Source organism: Cetorhinus maximus, chromosome 22 (genome assembly GCF_964194155.1).
Source record: "Cetorhinus maximus chromosome 22, sCetMax3.hap1.1, whole genome shotgun sequence".
Lineage (NCBI taxonomy): Eukaryota > Metazoa > Chordata > Chondrichthyes > Lamniformes > Cetorhinidae > Cetorhinus > Cetorhinus maximus.
In genome coordinates, this window is record NC_135900.1 from 32,290,675 (window position 1) to 32,301,283 (window position 10,609).

General features: G+C 45.1%; 1 long non-coding RNA gene across 1 annotated transcript in view; it reads right to left on the reverse strand.

Moving 5' to 3' along the window:
- The window catches only part of LOC144696586 (uncharacterized), a 28,577-nt gene extending 20,977 nt beyond the window's left edge, over window positions 1-7,600 (reverse strand). Inside the window, exon 1 of the long non-coding RNA XR_013580205.1 lies at window positions 7,565-7,600. This is a non-coding gene — a long non-coding RNA (uncharacterized LOC144696586). The remainder of the gene's footprint in view (window positions 1-7,564) is intronic.
- Between the last annotated feature and the right edge of the window lie 3,009 nt (window positions 7,601-10,609).

Below are 10,609 nucleotides of genomic sequence, written 5' to 3' on the forward strand. Positions count from 1 at the left end.
CTGGCAGCAATGACCAGCACCGCCAAGGTGCAGGCATCAGTAATGTTTCCAGGGAGTGTGAGGCCGGACCATCACACTTTGGTCCGAAGGCTGCACAAAGCACAGGGAAGAGGCCCTGGACTGAGGCACCTACCTTTATCTTGTGCAGAAAGTTTCACATCTGAGTGACAAGAACACTGCTCATCAGAAAAAGGAGCCATAGGCAGGGAGACATTCTTGGAAGTTTATTGACAATAATTAACAGTATGTACAAATGATTAACACCCGTGCCCAGGCTGTGCAACTAATTCTCCGTAACTTTTTTAACCCTGCCGCTATGTCTTGGTGCTCCTTGCACATCCACAGCGGAGGTGGAGGCAGCCTGCTACACCCTGTCTGTGATGGCCTTGGCAGGTGCCCTCTGGAGGGCCGAGACTTGGAGGGCCCCAGCCTGCTTTCGGGGTCCTGTTGTGTGGCAGTCGCCTCCTCGGCCTATGGACCTGGAGCTGCTGAGGTCACAGGAAGAAGGGAGTTGGATGGGCCGGATACTGCCGGATGGGTCCGGAGTGTGCACCTGCTGATCCTCCACCCTATGGGTACCCGGGGGCCCCAGGCTGACTCCTTGAGGAGCAGGGGTAGCTGGCGTGAGATCAAGCTGCACTGCACTCCTCTCATGTACACACTATTGGAGGCCAACTATGGCATCAGTGATGGATTTGAGCCTGCGCAGCAGTGCAGGAGCGAAGTCCTGGACCAAGGTCTCCATGGCGGCCACCATTCTACCAGTGTTGATATCAGTGCGTTGGCATGCTGGCGTTATCACCTCAGAGTGAAGACGGACGGAATCCTCCATTGTGCCTTGCAATCCAAGGAGTGCAGGGACATCGCTTCCTGATGTTCCCGAGCTTGCCTTTGCAGCTCCAGCAACTGTGACATGACCGAGTCCAGAGGCTCATCATCTGACTCGGACTCAGCAAATCCCCGGCCTCCAGCAACCCTCCGAGTGCCAGACACCAGGGAAATCCCTGCCGCCGCCTGCTGTGGATCAGGCAGTGCAATGTGCTCACCAGATTGTGATCCCAAGGCTATTCTCAAGCTAGGTCCCATCAAGGTGTGTGTCTCTGTGCTAGTGGAGTGTATGGGTGAGCGCTGTGATGGGACTTCAGGGAGGGTGCCTCCAGATCCCTCTTCAGAGGTTTCTTCGGGGCTTGATTGGAGGCCCAGGGTCATGGAGTCCAGCGGCTGTTTCCCAGATGTGCCTGCAGAAGCAAGGGGAGATAATTAGTGCATGGCAGTGGCCTGTGAAACAGGACACATCACTCACAGCATGGTTGTCTGACAGATGTTGCACTGCTGGACCCTCACTTGGTAGAGCATTGCCGACCTCACCGTCAGCACAGGACCGGTCCAGATCCTTGCCAACCAGCTGGATGGCTCTGTTTTCAAAGTCCGTGAGGACCTTGGTCTCAGGCATTCCGCCACTGGTCTGCGACCTCTCCCTGTTGTTGTGTGCCAGCTTGTCCTACATGAATAGAAATGGAGAATGTGTAAACAGGACGCCTGCCAGGCCAGATGATAAGTATGTGGTCTGTATGGGTGCTGAGTGGTCCCATAGACAACTTGGGGACAATGAAGGTGTGTGTGAGAGAACGAATGGTGACGTCCCTTGAACTGGCAGTGAGTGAGATCACTGTGGATGTGTGATGGGCTTGTGAGTGGGTAAGTTGAGGGCGATGAGAAGAGTGACTTACCCTGGTGGAACTGAAGAGACCATTCATCCTCTTGTGGAACCGGGTGGCTGTCCTGTTTTGAAGGGCGTTGACACTGACCATCGCTACCACCACCTCCCAAGCTGAGTTTGTGCTATTGCTGCCCATCCTGCGGCCAGAGCAGAGTAGAGGACATCCCGGTGGGCTTCACCGCATCTAAAAGGCACTCGAGGGACGTGTCGCTGAACTTGGGGGCCGCAGTCTTCTTCAGTTTCAGGGCCATGTCTTCCGTGCAGCAGAGGTGGTCTGGAAGCACTGAGATGTGTGCTTGTGGCTGGACTTTAAACATGATGCCCGGCGTGATGCAGCGACGGGATGATGCAGCGGCAGGTGGGTGAATGAGATCCTGTTCACCATGGAAATGGCGTGTTTCCTGAGAGTGCATAAATAATGTGGCGGGATTGGGGTGATACAGCGTGAAAACCCACCATCGCGGCCGGCAGGTAAAACATCATTTTATCCGTCCACTACCGCACTTAGTGCAAATCTGGGAAAATTCCACGCTTGAGTTTGCCAGGCACAATCTAAACAGTAGAGGTTTTCCAGCAAAGATAATTAGTGAAGGAAACCAACAACGACCTATTAAAAATGGATAAGTCCAATTCTGTGTAGTGAAGTTATAAGCTTGATGGTAAACTAAGGCATGCCACTTATGCAACAAAAGGAACGGTTTGATTTACGTCACATTGTTTAATAATGTATAGAATAAAACGACTGCAACGGAACTCAAGAGCAGGCATTGCATATGAAAGGTAGTTGATTTGATATCACTCATTTTGCACTACTGCCCAAGGGAAATTTCTACGCCAAAGTGTCCTATAACAGGCCTGATTATGTCCTACATCATATAAGGGCTGATATATAGCATTGCTTGTGACCGTACTGAGTAATGGCCTTTCTTCTATGGAGGTGAATCTTTCAAGGATGTCTGTCAACAAGGGAGGCATAAATAATATGCATTCAATCAAAGCTAAAAGGAAAATACTATAGAGCTAGTATTCTGCAGCTGAACATGACTCAAAAGGTGTCTTGAACTGTATACCAACTGGCATGATCCTCAGCTGTCGTTAGCACATCTCCCAGGTCTGTGTGACTTAATTTAATACATCCTCTTCCTTCAACTGTGATATAGAATTCGTATCTCGACTCTTAAAATTAGAAAATCAAAGAGGTAGTCGAAATTGGACCTTGTTACACCTGTATTATTGGCGCAATGAAGTCCTATATCCAGGATTAAACACTCTGGACCTGCAGCAATCAGTATATAATACATAGGCCAAGGGGACTTCTTCTATAAATACACGCTGAAGGATGTGTGCTCAAATTCTTACTTCATAAGTTAATATATCTCTCTCCATGCTTGAACCTCACTGATGTGAGTATGATGGAAAAGTAAAATAATTGTCTTGCGAGGCCAACAAAAACAGTTATCTGGAGAAAGGCAAGCTTATTCATCATTTTGTATTCACTTAACTAAACATTTTGTTATGATGTGAAGAAAAGCTGCATCCTGACCTTAAAATGCGTCAGCTTGGAAAAATGTAGGCACAACTAACATTCTCACACCTGATCAAGCTCTTTCTGCCAATCTTTGCTTTCATATTTAGTATGAGCTTGTGCTGTGGTGATTCTTTTTAAAAGCATCAATACTCCAGTATAATTTTATAGGAGAGAATTTGAATCTTCAGGATGGGTAGCATTGGGTATGGGTGGGGCTATATTCTTAAAAATTTGAAACCCAAACCAACCGCTGTGAACATGTTAATTTCCTGTTTAACTGGGGCAATTTTTGGGTTTGGACAACTAATGCGCTCTGCAGTGGTGAGTTGGTAATTATAATATTCCAGTGAGGCTGCGTGACTCAGGCTTTATGACCTATTGGGGATTTAGTGTCTGAGGAAATGTGGCAGCTAAAGGGAGGCGGGGGCTAACAGCTGCAGCAGCTGGGTGCTTTCCCAGCACTGCTTGTGGATCAGGAGCAGTAGCAATGCTTCCTTCCTATGATTGGCAGAGCCAGCCTCTCGCAATTGCTCAACCCCCTCCAGTGATCTGAGCCTATCCCCACCCTTGCCCGCTGACCTCCAATTTCTTCAATTTCCAGGGACCATCTCCAGTGGTCTATGGTTGTTGCTTTGCAGCACAGCCCTTCCCATCCAATAGCCAACCAGCCTTCAATCCGGCAACAAAATGGAGTGAAAGAATTCAAAGGTGATCCAACTGTTAAACTCAGCAGGACCTCTGCATTTCTGGGTTTCCTGACTGCAGACAGGTACCCCTGTTCTCTCCCTGTAAATATTGGATCCATTAGGTTAGACTTTTATCTTCGATGTACCCTGGAGCTTTCTCAGTTCCCTGGCACAGTGAAGAGGAAAAATGGGCAGATGTCACTGGGCATGCACCCAGACTTGGTAAGTTCCGAGCATTGTTCTAATAGTGAGGTGGATCATGGTAGGAGGAGGAGCATTCTTGTCCACCTTTTTCACTTTCCTCCTTGGTCAACTGTTGGAGGCATTTGAAAACTGGTGGTAGGACTGGCACCAGGACCCAGCAGCTCAAAAATCAACACCAAGCCAAAGAATAAGACAATAGGAGAGGTTTGGAGGTAGATTTTAATGCGGGTCTTAAAGTAGGAGGGAGACATGGAAAGTTGTAGAAGTTCACAGAGGGAATTCCAGAGTTATAAACCTGTATAGCTGAAGACATGGTCAATAGGGGAACCAGGAGAATTGGGATGCAATAGAGGATGCAGTGGAAGAGTACAGAATTATGTGTGCAAGGAGGTTACAGTGATAGTGAGGGGTAGGGTCATGATGAGATTTAAATATAAGGATGAGTAACTAAATTTGAGGCATTGGGAAACCAATATAGGTCAGTGTGCATGGGTGAACGGGGCTTGGTGTGGGATGAGCAGCAGAGTTTTGAACGAGCTGAAGCTTGTGGAGGTGGAGAAGAAGAGGCTGGCCAGAGGCGCATTGGGATAGTTGAGTCTAAATGCAGTATTTTCTCCCTCTTAGCTTGAAAATTTCCTTAAAGGGCAAGGGAGGAATTTTAAATCTCCCAGCTGGGTGGGAATGGACCGGGCCAACAGTTAAAATGGAGCTGTTCCATTTCCTGCCTATTTAACATTTTAGCGCTGCTAGTTTTGGGAGTAGTTGAGGTTCTTGTTGGACTCGGAATTCATGCATAAATGCTAATCAGGGTCTTAATCAGGACATTAAGAGCCTTTGGCATTTTAACCAAAGATTAGTGCAGGGACCAGTTTTGTTCACAATTTAACGATTTAGACTTTGGAATCGAAAACACAACTCCTATGTTTGAGATGACACCAAATTGGGAGGGATAGTCAAAACTGAGAAGGACTGCAACAAATTACAAGAAGACACGAGGAAATTGCAGAATGGGGATATAGTTGACAAATGAATTTCAACACAGATAAGTGCGGGGTATTACATTTTGGTGAGTAAAATGAAGGTGTCACAAATGACTTGGGAAATAAGAATCTAAATGGGGTAGAGGGGCAATGAAATTTGGAAGGATAAGTACTCAAATTAGCAAAAATTGCAACATAGGTTAATAAGTCCATAAAAAAGGAAATCAAGCCCTCAACTTTACTGCTAGAGGGATAGGATTGAGAGTAGAGAAACAAAACTTATATTGAACCTTGGTTAGATCACACATGGAGTGCTGTGCAGTGTTCTGGTCACCATATTATAAAAAGGATATAAACACATTGGAGAGAGTGCAAAGACGACTTACAAGGATGTTACAAAACTGTAAGTTTATACCTGCTGGGAAAGAATGAACATGCTGGGCCTCTTATCTCTTGAAAAGAGATGGCTGAAGGGTGACCTAATGGAGACCTATAAAATTATGAATTTTGATATAGTCAGAGAAAATGTTTCCACTAGTGGGGAAGAGCAAAACTAGAGGCTATCAATATAAGATAGTCACCAAGAAATCAAATATGGAATTCAGAAGAAACTTCTTTAGCAAGGGATTGGAGAAAATGTGAAACTTGCTTTTGAATGGAGTATTTAACAAGTTGTATAGATGCTTTTAAGAGGAGCTAGTTAAGCATATGGGGGAGAAAGGAATAGAGGGTTATATGAGAAATGATGGGAGGAGGCTCAAGTGGAGCATAAATGCTGGCATGGACTTGATGGGCTGAATGGCCTGTTTCTGTGCTGTGTATTCTATGCAATTCAATGTAACTGAGACATAAGAGACGAAACAGCTGTAGCATTCTCATCAGTGTGAAACAGGTCGGCAGTTAGCCTGCAGAGACAAGAGGTCCTCTCCCTTAGACAGGCCCTCGTGGTCGAGGATGACTTGCTTTCACTCCAGTTAGATAGATTCTGAGATGGCTGATAAGTCTAATGTGCGATCTGCAGACTCTGCCACATGCTGGGGAGGTGGTGATGAGTTTGGTAGATGAGTTGTTTGGAGGTTTGTGCGCTCTCTCTGACTCCTCGACTTGGTCTCTGCGTGATTCTGTCGAAGACTTTTGACATGTTCAATATCTTCCTGAATGAACCTTTTCCATTTTGGCCAATGCAGGGACTGCCATGAGTCGGTGGGATGTTTGACCTCTTCAGAGATTCAGAGACATTCCTAATGCACTTCCACTGTCCTCTTGAGAGTCTCCTGCCATGATCAAGTTCCAAGTAGTCTCTACTGGTGTCAGGCATATAAATGATATGTTCAGCCGAGAGCGGATCTGGTTTTGATTAATTAGCACCTCATTGCTGGGCATGTTGGCTTGGCAGAGGATGCTGCTGCTGGGCCATCTTTCTTGCCACTGAATTTGGAAGATTTTGGATGGAAGCTATGGTGTTAATTCTCCAGTGTTTTGAGGGATGCCATAGGCTGTCCAAGTCTCCGAAGCATATGGGAGCATGGGAATCCCTTTAAGAAAAGGATAATACTTTCCTTTGTGGGGCCAGGAGGAGCAGTAGTGCTCCTTATACACGCATTAGGAAAGTGGTATCCTCTCCTACCATGGTCTCTGTCCCTTTCCTGAAATAAAAATTTATACAACTTCCTCACTACTTAATTCCATGCTCACAAGCCTTCCCATAATGGCGGTTGGTGGTCTACCAGCCACACAAAATTCCTTTCCTGCCTGCTAGCCACCTGCTGCTACCCACCCTTTTTAAATGAATTAAAGTAACTGGGAACTGAGATTTCCGGCAACAGGTGTGTTTTGCACTTGCCCACGTGCCCTGTCCATCCAAAACCTGCTGAGGGTTAAAATCCAGCTCCAGATATCACTACAGGTGAAAAATGGGCCAGCACCTTCTAGTATTCATCACATATCTATGTTTAAAGTTTAACTTAGTCTGCAGTAGGGGATCTTGTCCAGATGAACATTTACAACGCATTCCAGTCGAGGAACTCAGATGAAAAAGATAAGGACAATTTTTTTTTTGTTTTACTTCTGAGCACATTTTGTACGAAAAACTTAATTGGACACTAAATTTGAGGAAATTGGTTGGATTTTCTTTTTGTAGTCAAACATAAACGAAGAGCTTTATCTTAAAATGTCAGGCATCACTATAAGGAGCCAGATTCAATGGCAAGAGACCAACAAAGCACTTTGTAATCAGAGAAGCAACACCCAGATAAAACGAACCCTGGGTAATTGCTTAAACAGCCGAAAAATAGAACTGTAACAATGCCAAAAGCCTGCTATTTAATTCTAACAATATGCTGTTTAATAGCGTTCTCGGATTGAAATCCATCAGTGTTACCTAGATTACTGTTGCTGCAATTGAAAAAAACTGTTTTTGAGATGCACAGTTATATAAAGTTTGTACCTCAAGAATTGGTCAGCTGCAAAGCGAGGCTTCCCACCATTCTTGTGCCAAGGCTGCAAAAATTTTCCTGGCTCCATTTCAGGAAAGAACAGCTATGGCTGCAGGATGGAAAGTTAAATGGACTTGCCTGGATACGATAAAATACAAACACTGCTTTGATATATGTTAAAGTCTTAGCAGGGCTGACAGGCTCAGCCTCATCTTTAACAGCAGGTTGATGTCTTATTTCGATTGAAAAAGTTTTGCATTTTAACTTTGAAGTGGTGACAAATCTCGCGGTGAACAAAATCTTTTGTCATTGTCATTAAAGCAAGCTGATTGAGTTGTAGGTAATTTATTCAATACAACACTGCTCTCATTGCAGCAACTTTAAAAAAGAACACAATGGAGAAGAGCCAAAATTATTGAGTTTCAAATAACAGTCATTGCATAAGAATCTCTTTGAACACATGGGGCACCATTTGTGCCTCTTCAACCCCTACTTAAAATGGTTTGTCCGCCCCCGCCTTTCTAGGTTGCTCAAACTGCTGTCCGATCCTTAACTGATATTAAGGGCTGGCAACTTTCACTTTGATTTCTGTTCAATAGGTTCAATATTCTGCAACTGTCCACTATGCACAGGAATTGCCCAGAGTGACTTGTGTACTAATATTCCTGCCATGTAGAGAAAAGTCTGAACACGGCTCTGCGCCAAACTTTGACATTACGGTTAAGGTTGGAATTTCTGTGGGCTGCAAGCCAGTTTATCTATTGGTGATGCACCATTCTTGAGCTACAGCCTGAGTCTCCAAATGATTTTTTTTTGTATAAATACAGAAAGTGCTGGAAAAAACTCAGCAGGTTGTGTAGCCTCTGTGGATAGAGAAACAGAGTTCACGTTTTGAGTCCAAAATGACTCTTCTTCAGGAGTTGCCTGCACAGCATGAGCAGCAAAGGCAGCCTGCAGTCATGATAGCGCCTGTCACTGCCTTGCAGAAGAGAGGAGGCAGCATGTTGAAGGGGCAGCAGACTCACTAGGCATATAAGTGGCCAAATGGTCAAATGAGAGGGATACACAAGATCCGGCACAAAATCCCTTAGTGCTAACAACTGAAAGGCCTTGATAGAATGGACGTGGGGAAGATGTTTCCATTAGTAGGAGAGACGAGGACCAGAGGGCACAGCCTCAGAGTAAAGGGAAGACCTTTTAGAACAGAGTTGAGGAGAAACTTCTTTAGCCAGAGAGTGGTGAATCTATGGAATTCATTGCCACAGAAGGCTGTGGAGGCCAGGTCATCAAGTGTATTTAAGACCAAGATAGATAGGTTCTTGATTGGTAAGGGGATCAAAGGTTACGGGGAGAAGGTGGGAGAATGGGGTTGAGAAACTTATCAGCCATGATTGAATGGCGGAGCAGACTCGCTGGGCCGAATGGCCTAATTTCTGCTCCTATGTCTTATGGTCTTATCATAAAAAAAGCACTTAATTGCTCTCCGCATTGAACTCGGTAGCTGTGTACTAACATGGGCCAGACCATTCGGGTTTTGTGATTTATGAATTGAAAATCGCCCTCTGGCCCACCCCTGCTCGTTAACAAACTCCTTAAGAAGCTTAACAGCCTCCTAATTGAAGATGATTGGGTTCCAGGGTCCCGGTCACCACCGCTCCCCCCACCCCGCCACCCACACTTTGAAATTCCAGCATGTCTCAGAGGTGTTACGACAGTGACATGTCATCCGGCCATGTTATTTTCAAAATTCATCCCCTTCTGTTTTTACCCACATAGGCATTTGAAAATCCCAGACCTCATGTCAAAAAAATGTACTTACCTTTTTTGGTGGCAGCTTCCAGTGATTCCTTTCAGGTTGCTTTGTGTTCAATAGGTCATAATTCAATTTGGCAAAGGGTTCTTGAAGGAGACATTAGGATTCCAATTTGCATTGGTAATGGACCTAATGCCTGTTTCAGGTGGATGCCCTGGACAACTACAGGGCGTTCTAACTAACATGGGGTACAAGGCACTTCTGGCATGGACTGAGGGAGCAACATGTACAGCACACGCCATATTGGATTCTTCAGCACCCATTTCTTGCCTGAGAAATGGTGATGCAAAATCAAATATCCTGGCTCCACACCCTGCAAGCATGTCAAGCCCAAGCGTCCACCCAATACATGCCACTTTGCTCCAAAACCAGCTCCTCTCCATTGTCCAATGATAGGCCCACCTATATCCTGAGTTATAAATTCTTACACTGCAGATCCAGGGGTTGCTATCTAAGGTCGGATACATTCCTGGGAGAGTAATAATTTGACATTTGATCATCTAACATTGTGAACATGGGAAACTCAGTCATGTGACATTTATTCACAGAACATTTGCTCACTGTTATTCAATGTTATTGTAGTTGAGTGCCTCAGTACTCTAGTAACCCTAAGGTAATGTAAGATATTGTGTCATACTCATTATGATCCTTGGCCAGACCCCAGGATGTTGGTGTGGCGGGGGGTCTGGTTAAGTACTAGTAACGCTTTGCAAAGGTTGAGGTTCAATACGTCTGCTTTTGGAATAAAGTCACAAGATTCCATGGGCAGAATCTTACGGCCCCGTTTTGGTGGGGGCGGGGCTGTAAAATGCAGCGAGACATTATAAATCCCATTGACTTCAGCGGGAATGTAAAATCCCGCGGCCGTAAAATTCTGCCCCATGGGTTTTGAACAAACAAAAACAAAATTTACTGTACAAGTTTAGAAAGATAATACAATTTACAATACGTATCTTACACTCTCACATTCAGGGTAAGTATGAGGCACATGTGAATTAACAGATGAACTATGGTTGGACACACCACAGTAAAGAGTAAATTACAGTTCCAATCAAGACAGAGTCCATAGATTTCTCATGAAATCACCCAGATGTTAGTCCCACTGTGAGTCAACCAATCTCACTGAAACTTCACCTTTCTCATGGGGGTTTCCAATCTCCACCTTTGAAGATCCTGCCTTGGAATTCTCTCCAAATATCTCTCCCTCTCAGATGGCTTTAATAATGGCCCATCTCGCAAGATT